The sequence below is a fragment of the Rhinolophus hipposideros genome (genome assembly GCF_964194185.1).
Source record: "Rhinolophus hipposideros genome assembly, chromosome: 5".
In the NCBI taxonomy this organism is placed as follows: Eukaryota; Metazoa; Chordata; class Mammalia; order Chiroptera; family Rhinolophidae; genus Rhinolophus; species Rhinolophus hipposideros.
The window spans coordinates 74,962,193-74,975,198 of NC_138051.1; the positions used below are offsets into that span (position 1 = coordinate 74,962,193).

Genomic DNA, 13,006 nt, shown 5'->3' on the forward strand with positions numbered 1-13,006 from the left:
GGGTATGAGGGGCTGTATGACTTATTTGAAAAAGTGTGACTTTTGGAACAAGCAAGAATGAATTCTGGTTTTGCAACAACATACATGCTAAGTAGTTTTTGATATCACAGAAATCTCTCTGAGCCTGTTTCTTCATGTGTAAAATGGTGTTAACGATACTTGGAGGATTGTTCTCAAAATTAGTGGTGAAGAATAGAGTGAAGAAATAAGATGGAGTCACTATAGTTAAGCTGCTAAATTACTAAAATCAAGTAAGTTGAAACATGAGAAAATGATTCCATTCTTGTTTTAACTAGCCTGAGAACTTAAACTTTTGAACTTTTTAAACACTGCATAAATGCCTGGATATACATCAAACCTTCAGATAACCCTCTGATCACCCCCTGAAGGACTAAGGAAAGAAGGTTCACATACCCAAACCACCTGACATCCATTATCCAGACCACTGGTCGTCTAGAGGTGTACCATCTAGGACCGATCCAGAGGCTAAGAATGCAGAACTGATTCTTCTCGAGATGTACTTTTCACTATAAGAACTCGTAGCTTTTCGTTCTTCCTTGGAACACTCGGGGTATGGCCTAGTTGTGTTTCCGGTTTACAAACCCTAACATCCTTGAATAAATCTTTATTATTTATTTCTAGCCTAAGCCTCCAGACTCTTCAAGTTTGACAGTGGTTACATGTATAAAAGTCTCTACCCAGTACCTGGCAAACAGTAGGTGCTCAATAAACAGTGGCTGTCATTCGTTATAAGTAATAATGATAGCAACAAAGACACAGCTACTAATTCTGAACCTTTTCCGTCCTTCACTTTCAGGGAGCCAAGCTTCTCTTTCCTGCTCTCAAAGTGGTACAGGTACAAGCTCCTGCATAGTTAGATTCCTGGGAGAGGGGGAAGGTATACCCTGTCCTCTGAGACATACCACAGGATGACCAACTCTTTCCCCATTTGCCCAGGACTGCCCTACTTTTAGCATTGGAAGTCCCAGTCCCTGCAACTCCCGTAGCCCCAGGCAAACCGGGATGATTGATGATTCTACAAGCGGCAGCAAAGGCAAAATGTCTGTGGGTCCAAGTGCAGACTCTGGCAGATCCTCAAGTAGGAGTGCCTCAACTTTTATTAAGCACCTCTGAGACAGGCCCTGTACAAGGCCCTGGGGCACGAAGATAAAAAGTCACAATCATCAAGGGGCCACGAGCCCTGTAACACACCGGTGGAGGACTTACCTCCTAGTACTGCATGTGACCACCGCTAAAGGATGTAGCCAGAGCGCACAAACTACTCGTACGTAACCAGCCACGGGAGGCAGGGCTCAGGATGGGAAATGGATTTAGGAGTGTGGCGAGTCTCTAGCCCCGACTCTGCCGGTCCTAGCTCTGAACTTCGGTTTTCTTAACGTTGAGATCCGTCCTGCTTTTCGCGTGCTGAGGAATCACTTGGGAATGCTCATGAAAATAGATCCCTGATGAGTCTGACCCTAGTTTTACTGACTCTGAAGGGCTTAAGGTAAGACCCCAATTACACCCACCCCACCCCTCTGAGTAATTTTGACCTTGGCAGACCACCACCAAGGTGAAGGAAGTACTGCTTAATGGGGAGATAATGACCTGGCTCAGGGATAGGTCTAGCGAACGATTCAAAAGCTAAAAGGCAACATGCGTTAAAGCACCTTGTGAACCTGAGGGCAAACCAATTCTTTGGAAATTATATTAACCCAATCATCCAAATAATATCTAAAAAATCTAAATAATCATAACAGTAAAATAACCGGAGGATGCACTGCAAACGCGGCACAGTCCGAGCCAGTACCACCTCCCAGTCCACTCCAGCACAGTCGACGTAACTGTCTCTTTAAGACACCCCCACCCCCACCCCGCCTCACCTCCCGTAGGGCGGGCGGCTCGGCGGCGGCGCGTGCGTGCTGGCAGCCGTGGCTCGCCAGGGCCTCCCAGCGGGGCGGTCGCGGCGACGCGACGCCGGCGCTCGTTGCGTGCGCGCCCGGCTCCGCCCCTTCCTCTCCCCCCTCCGTGGGCCTCCCCCGCCCGCACGGTACAGCTGGGCCACTGACGCGCGCGCCGCTGCCTTCGCCGCCGCTGCCGCGTTCTGTTCTCCTCGGCCCGCGACAGTCTCGCTCCCTGCCTCCCGCCTCCTCTTCCCGGAGTGCCGGCCAGCGCCATCCAGACTGGGGCGAGGCGGCGCGCGGGGCCTCGCCTAGACCCGAGAAACCTGCGGGAGCGCGCAGGCGACGGAGGGGATCCCAGCGCCGCGGCAGCTGCGAGCGCCCCCATCCCGGAGGTCGCCGCACGGTTCCCGGGTAAGTTGTCACCGGGGCCGGGGGCGGCGGGGGCGGGCGTCGCGGCACTGGCGCTCCCGGCCAGCTGTCAGGGACGCGGGGCCGACGCGCACCGCCTGTGCGGGACGCCCGGCGGCGGCTGCTCTGTGCCAGGCCGGCTGTCACCGGCCGCGAGCCCCGCGCTGGGCGGTCAGCCGGGCGCGGAGCCGGGAGGGCGGCCAGGGGAGGCTGCGTGAGGCCGGGGGCTCGGGGACCGGGGTCGGGGCGCGCTGCTGTCGCCTCGCGGGCGTGCGGGGGCGCGCTCGCCGTCCGGGAGTTCAGGGTGGAGACCCAGTTGGCGGCCGCCGGAGAGGCGGTGGGCAGGGGTCCTCTCTTACTGCCGTTGGGATGGACCCCGCCTGCCGACCCGAGCGGCGGGGCGCGCGTGGGGCCGGCGTGGCTTGGCGCCGGCGCGTTTGCTGAGCGAGCCTCGCGGTCCGTGGGTGTGGGCGCCGTAGCTCTCTGCAGCCCCCGCGCCCCGTCGGGTCTTGCATCTCAAAAACTTCTCTTCTGATCCGGACGGAGACCCACGGAAACCACTTCCTGTTTATAAATGTGGACTTTCTGTTTCACTCCTGCTGGTCGGACACTCCTGGTATTAGTGTAGGTCCGACTCTCCCGCAGGGTGGTGGCTGTGGGGCTGCGGGACCGACCGGAAAAAGTTACCTGCGCGGACAGGGGGAGGGGGACGGGGTGTAGGGGACCGGGAAACGCGGAAGAAAAGAGGCGTCAGAATCAGGGCTCTGGCCGGTTTGAGGGAAGCTCGCACCTCGGCCAAGAGGCCCCACGCTGCTGTTCCCACGGAATGTTCTCTGGGTGGCAGGCGGCTCCCTGGGCTTTGTTGCTCCTGGGAACTGGACTTGGTGTGTGTGCTGTACACGGGGCAGTAAAACGAGCCAGTGCATTGCAACTCAGCGACTTACTCTTTCGGGCTCTGCAGGGGTCGGAAGTGTTTCTTTCAGCTTTTCAGAGGGCTTGATTCATTTCTGCTCTTTTCATTACTCTGCTTTAAAATATACTCGAGTGTGTGAAGGACACACACACACACACACCCCTTTTCTGTTTTGGGAATCCCACACCCAAAGTGTCACCATCTGGTAGAGGCTAGTAGAGACATGTGCTCGGTGTTAAGCTCTGGATTTCTGGTCTTTGCAATTTTAGCTGGATGTGTTTTCAAACAGAAATGAAACATTTTCAGAGTTGGGTGTGTGTGTGTGTGTGTGTCTACTTCCCCCTCAGTAAAGGGGGTTCGTATTTAATAAAGCAACAATAATAGTAGTAATACGGGAAAGTGCTTAGGGACTTACTGTGTGCCAAGAACTTTACTTTCTTGATCTCATTTCATAAACAACAAACTTTTTTGGTAAATGTTGTTGTTATTCGCATTGTTTTCAGTTGAGACCAAAGCCAAACAAATAATTTGCCCAAGGCACAAAGATAGTTTGTGATGGAACCCTGTTAACTACTAGATTGTACTGTTAATTTCTAGTGTGCTTACCTTTTGGTAAAACTGGAGTTTTTCTAGAACCTTCTCAAAGCACTGCTCAGACCCTAAGTACCCTTAACTCTTCCACATACACATTTGGGGTATGTTTGCATAACATTCATTTGTGCATTCTTTCTTTCATTCAGTACTCACAAGTATTTTTGCGATATGGAATGTATGCCAGGCACTGTGCTAGGTATTAGGGATCCTGCAATGAGTAAGACAGAACCCAGCCAGTGCCCTCGTAGAGTTCACAGTCTTGAAGTCAATTTTATTTTGGTTTCTGTTGTTAATTCTCATTGGTGGCCATTTGCTGTATAAGGAACTTCTGCCCAATGAGTTAAGTAGAGGACAATACTAGTATGAAGCTTGAGCTTGATAGATAGGACTTCCTGTCCACAGAACGACTGTTTGTTCTTTTCATTGCTGTGGTTTAAAATATATGTATGAATGATGCACACAGTAGAAATGGCATATGAAACAAATGCTCACCGCCAGCTTGACTGGGACAGGTCTCTGGGTGCTCAGAGTAGGGCCTGCCCCTGCCTTTGCCCTGCAGTGTTTAAACCCTGAGCCAAACCCATTGTCAGATGGCAGTGTTCAGCTTCTTTGCTGGGGCCTGCCTTTTCAAAGCACAGCATTTGGGCAGATAGAAGAGGAAGTTGGGGAAAATAAGTGTTGCAGATGCAGGCTGGCAGGTGAAGAGACCGCAGCACTTTGTCTGGTTTCCTGGCAGGTCTCCATGTCGTGGTGATTGAACCTGTACTCTTATGTAATGGTGCATCTCCCGGCAGGGGATTTCCTCCTGTGCTGTCGCTGGGGCAGCAATTCCTCCAGCTACCTTCTCCCTGTGTATACACACACACCTGTATACTCTCCAAAGGCAGTAATTCAATTGGCTTATTAAAAGTACTTATTTCAGCTTTATAGCTACTAAACATTGTTTCACTCCCTCAATGCTTTTCCATCCCCAGATAAAAACTTGTCTTATGTTTTAAATTTTTCCTTGTGCTTTTTCCCCATATCGTTAGCTCTTTGGACAACCAGGTAACTACTGGTATCTGTTTGTGGGCTCAGAGAATTACAATATCTTTTAAAAAATTAGTGAGCCACATAATTTTACTCATTTCCTTACCCAGACAAGTGAAGTGGGAAGAATGTCTTTAGCAGAGCCACTTGCAGGCAGAGAGCACCTGTGTTTGTTTCTTCCCTGTAGTTCCCCATTTACCAAGTGACAATTCACTGAAAGGCAGCAGCAGGGCTCTAATGCCTTTTTGCAGGTCTGGAAAGCCTACTTGGGGACCTGACTGGCAGCAGATCCACGGGGCCCTGACTGGCAGCAGATCCACTGGGCCCGGTTGTGGAATTGCCACGCATGAAGCGTTTTACTGAGCTCCTGAACTGACACACGATCTCCTGGTGGAAGCTAACAAGCAGTGTTCATTTTCCCTCTTCTGTCCGCTTGGGCAGTAGGGATGTCTTGTTTAGGGGGCGTTCCCTCAGGCAGTCGGAAAAAGATGAGAAGCAACAAACAGAGGAAGAAGCCCAGTGCCTTTTTCCCCCCCAAACTTTGAAAGCAAATATTGCTCCTGTGCAGACTTAGGTGTTGGGGATTAAGACACTTGGGTTAAAGATAAATGAGCATTGGAACAAGTGCATGTATGATAATAGATACTCTTTCCCCTGGTTTCTCCTCAAGATGGCTTCAGTCTAGGGGTCACTCCTGTATCCCATGGTAGTGAGATTTCATTTAATGGAATTTTAAAGAAATTAATATTCTTAAATTATGTTGCCACATTGCAGGGAATGTGAAAACTAGAGCAGTGAGAAACAATGCCTGTTCCTGTCATGTGGGAGGGCTATTTCCATATTGGTGGGAGTGAAGGATGCAGTTTGAGGTTGGGGCTGGGGATTTTGTGATGAGTATTTGAAGCTGCTAACAGCTGTGGATCTGACACCAGTGAAGCAATTTCAGGACAGCATCGGGGTGACCATCTTTGAGCGTCAAGATATCTGTTCACTCCCACCCTGGCTTGGATTCAAGGCAACAGCCACTGTTCCCTAGGATGATTGTAAGTTCGTGAGTGTCTCTGTGTAAAAAGCTTTATTTGAAAAGTTGGAGGTGCTGCGGAAAGAGTTTCCTCTCGCAGGCTTCGGTGTTAGTGGCAGAGCCTGTCAGGCACCTGTGTATGTGCTCCCATGTTGCAGTGAAGGTGTTCCTTTTCTTTCTCTTGTAGTCCTGTGGCCTAGAAACCAGCAGGGCTCCTTCTATCTATTCTCTCATCTTCTGCTTTTTACCAGAGTGTGGAAGTCTCTTCTCTTCTGGTAGACCTTGCAGTGGCACCAAGCTGGGTCACTTCAGCCATGAAAGGCCACCTGTGCTCTTGTCAGGGCCGGGGGACAGTTGAGTCCCTGTGAAGGTACTGGTATAGCAACAGCAGAAAATGCAACTATAGTGAGAACTAAATGGGTTTCACAGACTCTGGTGTTGCCTGTGATATAGTCTCCCTCCCTGGTTTTTACATCTCAAAAAGGGAAAATAGCCACCCTTGAAACATCTGAAGGCTGCATGCCAAGAATCAGAGAGAGAATATTATTGAAGGATTTTTCTCGGGCAGAAATAGATATAGTTCCCTGATACTGTCTCCAATATTAGTAGATCCTTAAAATTATCTGGTAGCTGTGTGCCCTTAAATGTACTACCACCTCCCCCACACATATACAAGTGTTATACTGTTTTGGAGTGTTGTGTGTGTTTTTTTGGCAGGGTCCCTTTCCTTGGTTTGGAGAAAATTAACCTCGGATTCCTGATGACAATAATAGGTTCTAAGTGGGTTTGCAGACTGCATTTGGTGACTGACAATTTTTTATTACTCAGAAGAGGATCTTTTGTGGTGAAAAATGAAATGATTCAGGATTCTTTTCTCCTGTAGTTGGAGATAGGACACAAAACCTCATGAGAAGAGACACAAATGAGGGCTTTTCCCCAGCTCTCCCCCTCCCCTCCTCGTTCTTATCATCCTTTCTTAAGGAGGGGAAACACATCCAATCTTTCCAAGTCCAGTCACCTACCAGCAGTGACTTGCCTTCACCCACAGAAGTGTAAGATCAGAGCGTGGTATTACTTTGTGTGTAAGAGCAATTGCTGAAATTTTGGCTGGACTAGGCTTTGGCTTCTGATAAAGCCAGTAAAATGAAACTGGCTTCTGAGAATGGGATAGGAGTGTTTATTCCATTCTGTCTTGTTTGGGCTATTCGTAGTTGATCTCGGTGAACTAAGTGAGTGGAAGTTTAAAAAAGGGACCTTGAAAAAGAGAACAAGGTAGTTTTGCTTATTTTGAATTTTAAATTGTAGCTAGGTAAACTGCAGGAAGACTTTATATATTTATTTATTTATTTTAATCAACAGTACACTGAGACAATATTATAGAAAGCTTGGGAAATAAAGGAGAAAAAAACCACCATAATTCTGCTGTCTTAATACAAACATCATTTCCATGTATTCTATTTTTTTCTTTTAGTTGGTAATCTCAGTACATTCAATATCATGTTTTGTTTTTTTCACATAGCTTTCTACCATAAACATTTTCCTTACCATGGCACATAGCCTTTTGTAATTATGTTAATGGCTTTATAATACTCCATCATGGATCATTTGTGGTTTAAATAGCCTCTCTTATACATCTAGATTATTTCTAAGTTTGCTCAAGGAGACTTTTTTCAGAGGGGTTATTTTAAGTTGTCTTATTACATGTATTTTAAAAAACAGCTTTATGGAGACATAATTTACATTTACCTATTTAAACTACGCAATTCAGTGGATTTTAGTATATTTACAGAGTTGTATAACCATCACCATAATCTAATTTTAGAACATTTCCATCACCCCCGAAAAGAAGCTCCATTAGTAGTCCCTCCCTGTGCCTCTGCAATGCCCCCAGCCACCACAACTAATCTATTCTCTTTAGTTTATCTATTTGGACATTTCATATAAACAGAATCATACAATATGTGGTCTTTAGTAATTGACTTCTTTCACTTAGCACAGTGTTGTTGAGGTTCATTAATGTTGTAGCCTGTGGCGATACTTCATTCCACTTTATTGCTAAATAATCTGTTGTATAGATATACCACCTTTTGCTTATCCATTCACCATGTAACAGATGAATGGATAAACATTTGGGTTTGTTTTTTGGTGATTAGAAATGATGTTGCTATGAACATCTATGTATAAGGTTTTGTGTGGACATATGTTTTTATTTTTCAGGGAGATATTTTAAAAGCTGCATTCCTTTTCTTTGGAGTTACCATTCTACTGGGTTATACAGTTTGTTTGGGGAAGAACAGTGTTACAGCAGAATCTGTTGGTCTTAAGGTGTTGAGGATATTGCCCTGAATTAAGAAAAGATGTTACACGTATGCACGTGTGTACACACACACAAGCACACAATCATGTATTTGTGAAGTTTGAACTCTCCAACAGCATTGTTTCTAAATCTTTGGTGTAGAACTTGAAACGGTAGTGTGAGCGGACAGATGCAGTACTGCCCGAATTCAGTGCGTATGTACTGACTGCTACTTTTGTATTTTTTAAAGAGGCTTTTCAGCATCTTTAGGCCTCAGTTCTAAATCACATCATTGCGTTTTATGGAGAGAACTTTACCATGAACCCCACAGAGGCTCCCTTATCAAATGTAATTTATAGATCTTAGAAGCATTTCCTATGACAAATTCCATGCCAGGGTTGTGCACCTGCTTAGAGGCTTCTGCGAGGCTGGCGAGTGGAATGCTTACGGAATAGAGAGCCAGTCAGCGAGGGGAGGGGAGGGCTCTTACTGGTGGACCTTACTTGCACCCAAGGTTAAAAATATAGATCATGCCAGACACAAAGAGGAACAGATGGTGCTGCTGGGAGTGTCATTTCCTCTACAGGACTTAGCCCTGTGTAGTTTCACATCATACCAGTCTGTTACTGAAATGATGCAGTAGCTGGTTTTGCTTTCTCTGCTCCTAGATCCCCACCAAAAGCTTTTGAAAGCATGGTATGTGCAGGCTACCTAATTTCTTTATCAGAGGGTCAATATGGCTCCACCCTAGAGAAGCATGTGGGACACAGGGCACATGCCTTTTGTCCAATAAGCCAGACAAAAACCAGGAACTTGAATTATTTTCTCCTATACCTGTATTAGGTTTTTGTACCTGGAGCCAAGCCCCAGGATCAGTCCTTCCAAAAGTTCCTGTGTGTGTGTGAATGCAGCCATAACTTCCCTGCCACAATTCACTGCCAAAAGTTTTGGATTTGGAATAGGCTCTACATGTTAATGCAAATTCTATTCCCAAGTCCTAGGAATCTCAAAAGATGGAGTGAGGTGAGACAACACTTATCTGAAGGTTCAAATTCTTGACTATAGTATCCAGATGTTACCACAAAACTCCTTGCACAGCAAACTGCATATGTGCTCATGAGATGCTAGAATTGGAAGGATGGAACTTGGGGGGGTCATCTCATACCTCCTCACTTTATAGAAAGGAAAAATGGGAACTGGATGTTCAGAGCTGACTTACCTGAGTGGTGACAGGGCCAGGGGAGAAGCCAGGGCCCCTGATTACTAGTCTAGTGCTTTCTCTACCCCAGTGTATTTGATTTCTCTTCTCCTCTGGGCCTGTCCCGGGAAGGGGTTTGGGAACCCATCAGGGTGTGTGATTCATATTGTTAGGAACAAATTCATGCCCCTTTTGTGATTGTGGTTTTGAGTCTAATAGTGAAATTACAAAGGGGAATGAGTCTTTAAGGGTAGAACTGTTCTTAAAATGGGCACTGTTATTCTTAGGTTGGGGCTACTTAACTGTTTTATCTCTGTACTGTGCTGCTTTACAGTTCCAAAATACCACCTGACTCCAGACCAATGGGATGTGTTCTCTGAGTCATTTCCCCCTTTCTTGGGGTTCTCTTTGCCCAGGTGGAACAGTGGCAGGAACTGATAACATTCTAGGTGTAGTAGAACTGCCCAGTATTTGGGAACATGTCGGGGGCTGCTGACATTCCCTCCCTCCTACCCACCAGCAGACCAGAACCCTTCACAACTGTGGTTCTGATTTCCTCAGGTTTATGTTATGTGGGATCAGCCACCCATCCAAATGCAGTGGGATACACGTCTCTAAACAGCCAGAAAGGAAATAAGCTGCCTGGGCTGAGATCGTACATGCTACCTTTCCCCATCCTAAAAGCCGTTGAGCAGTTTTGTGTTCACTGGGTGCTGCTCTTTCCGTTGGCATGCTCAAGATATTTCTAGAGAATTAACAAATAGTATGTTGGCTGGTCACACCTTTATCAGTCCTTGATTCCAGTCTGCCTCCAGGTAGAAACTCTGTCACGGGAAGGTCATCTGCCTCCTTGTTTCAGTCCTGTGGTGAATTTGCTTGTCACGTAGCAGTATGGCAAGGAAAACAGGCTCCGGGTTTCATCAGAGTTCATTGTCCATATTTCTTTCCTTTACATGAACTTTCAAGTCATAATAATTTATGAACTGATAAATCTGGTTGGGATGTGACTTCAGGCTGGTGGGAGATGGGTAGATGGTTGCTGTAGAAACTGAAAGGAAGTAGAATTAGTGATTTGTTTGGCAAGTATTAGTGAGTACCTGTGGCTACAGTAGTATGCAGTTGTGAATAAGGAACAAAATGGACACACTACTTGTGCTCATGGAGTTAACATTCTGCGGGAATAACCATGGATTATTTCATTTGAAAGTAGTAGTAGAGGAATCTGTGTGTAAAGTCGACTTTCAACTTGACTACTCTGAAGGAGTTGCTCTGACTTTTTCAGTGACATCTGTGCCCCAAACCCATAATCCCCCTGGATTGGAGGAGGTTTTTAAAAATATCCTTGGAGAGTCTGTCCTGGCCTCCCAAGCAAGGAAGCAAGTTGCCTTTCCCTATAGAGTGAGCTAGGTCTAGGAGTTGGGTCTGGTGTGAGGATTCCTGGTTTTTGGCTTTTACTTAACCAATCAACTTTTAATGTGGGAACGTTTTCTGACTCTGAAATACCTTTTTTTTTTTTTTAAGTTAAGAGAGAAAAGCGGGTGTGTATTCAACAGTAAGAAATTGGGAAATAGACAGGATCAGTGGTGTGAATTCCTTAGGGAATCTTTCTTCCTTCTCCCTTGAACCTCAGTTTTAGATCTAAATGTTGATTTGTGATCCTTTTTTCTGATATATCTGTGGCTGTATAACCTACTGAGGGCAGTAAAGGACCTAATACAATACTGGCAAAAATAAAACTCCCGATAAATGCACGTCCCCATGTATCTTACCTGTAAGGGGAGCCATTTCTGTGTAGGCCCAGGTTCCAGGCTGACATCGGAAGTCCCCTGAGGTCAGTGACTGTCTTGTCCACTCCTTTGTACTCAGCTCCTGGATTAATTTGTGGGTTGGTAAGTAATTGACAAAGTATAGAGGATTAAAATAAAAAGAGTGAGAGGGCAGGATGTGACTTTAGATCATGAGACTTGATGACAAGGAATCAGAGTGGGATTATTAATGATGTTCTAAAGAGACGTTTGGAGGGAGGCCTGGTTTGAGGGAAAACAAATATAAACTAGGTGATAAAATGCTGTTAACATTCACCAAGTTCTCATGAAAAGAAGATAGCTCAGGAACCATGAGGTGGGAGGAGGGGAAGGAAAGAGAGGGTGTCAGCGCTTGTCCAGAATGTTGTTTTTGTGTATTTGTTTGTTTGTTTTAGCATCCACTGTGAATCTGGTTGCAGGCAACAAAGTGGTTAACATAGGATGGCGTGTTTCTTTGTTCTCCAGAATTGAGCTCTTTTGGGGGTGGTTCTGGAATTATAAAATATAATTATGTGGGTCATCTCCTTTGAGGGTCTGTGTACGCTTTTGAAAAATCACATCTTTGAAAGAAGGGCTGCTGTCTATAAATACTGACTGCTTTTCTTGGGATATATGCAAGCAACCGTAGAATGAACAGATTTCAGAGCCTTTGGTGTTGATAAACTATGAATAGACACAAAGTAGATATTTTTCAAGCAATGCATCTGAACGCATTTATTAATTGAAGAAATATTTATTGAATGCGCTTTCCCATATCATCTCCCCATAGGGATTTTTTGCAGCACAGGCTAACAAATTTTTTGAATTGTTCTCTAGTGTTTGGGTTAGTCTCTTTTACCCTCATAGATTTCAAGCCCGTAAGGATGGAAAGTGCTGGTTTAATTTTCCTCTGTTTTCTCTGCAGGCTGGGTATCCGTATTAGTAGTAGCAATAAAGATTTCTTCATTTTGCAAAATGCTTTCCACAGAAGATATTATGTAATGCTCTGAGAAAGGTTTTAGTCCCATTTTACAAACGGGAACGCCAAGGCCTTTGATCACAAGTAGACATTGAGCAGCCACTGTACCCGTAAATACTCTGCTGAGTCAGCTGGGCTCAGGCTGAATCAAGCATTGGTATCCCATGCAGGAGAATGGGAAACCTCCTGGATTGCAGACTGGCTAAATTTTAACTTGCTCATGAAAAGCAGTAACAACCTCTTTCCTGTTCCCCCACCCCCATCTCCACATAGATTCTCTCAAGGTCACGATATCAGTATATTTTTGTGTACTGATGGGACAAAAATGTGAAAATGTACTTGATTTAAAAAGGCAACTTTCATCTGAGGAAAAAGCATTGCCATGTCGCCCACGGGGCTTTTATTTTTTGGAGGAGCAGGGAGGCGGTTGGGAGACAACCCTGATATCTAGAAATCCATGCAGTTTTGGGTTATTAGAGAGTCCAGTTGGGGCTCTGCCAGAGCAGAAGTTCAGAGTTCCTTGGGTTCCAAGGGCTCTGTGATGGGGATTTTGAGTGGCTCTGCAAACATCTGTATCAGGCATTGTTGCAATTTTAATTCTGTCTTTCTGCACATGTATTCTGACTCCAGGTAGCAAGGGTGAGCTCAGTGCCTCCCGGAGATGCCCCTCATATTGTTTCCAAAGGGGTACTTTCTTGGCCTCAGAATTCCTGAGGGTCCTGAAGGAGTGTCCTTCCTTTGTTTTTGCTGACCCAGGGACCCATGGTCTCCTATCCGTGAGGCTTGCCCTGTCTTGCCCATTGTCCTGCCCTTGTTTTCAGAGGCAGATGAGCCTCTGAAAGATGAGCCTGTGTGGGCAGTGAGGATGTAAAGGTGAAGG

The 13,006-nt window shown here is 45.9% G+C and overlaps 1 protein-coding gene across 2 annotated transcripts in view; it reads left to right on the forward strand.

Annotated features, from left to right (window-relative positions):
• Positions 1–13,006, forward strand: part of SUSD6 (sushi domain containing 6) — a 138,384-nt gene that overhangs the window by 33,936 nt on the left and 91,442 nt on the right. Inside the window, exon 1 of one of the 2 annotated variants that reach the window (XM_081047568.1) lies at positions 2,056–2,315. The exons of the other annotated variant lie outside the window; for it this stretch is intronic. The gene's annotated coding sequence lies outside the window, so the exon portion shown is untranslated. Of the gene's footprint in view, positions 1–2,055; positions 2,316–13,006 lie in introns of those variants that run through there. 2 annotated transcript variants of the gene reach the window in all.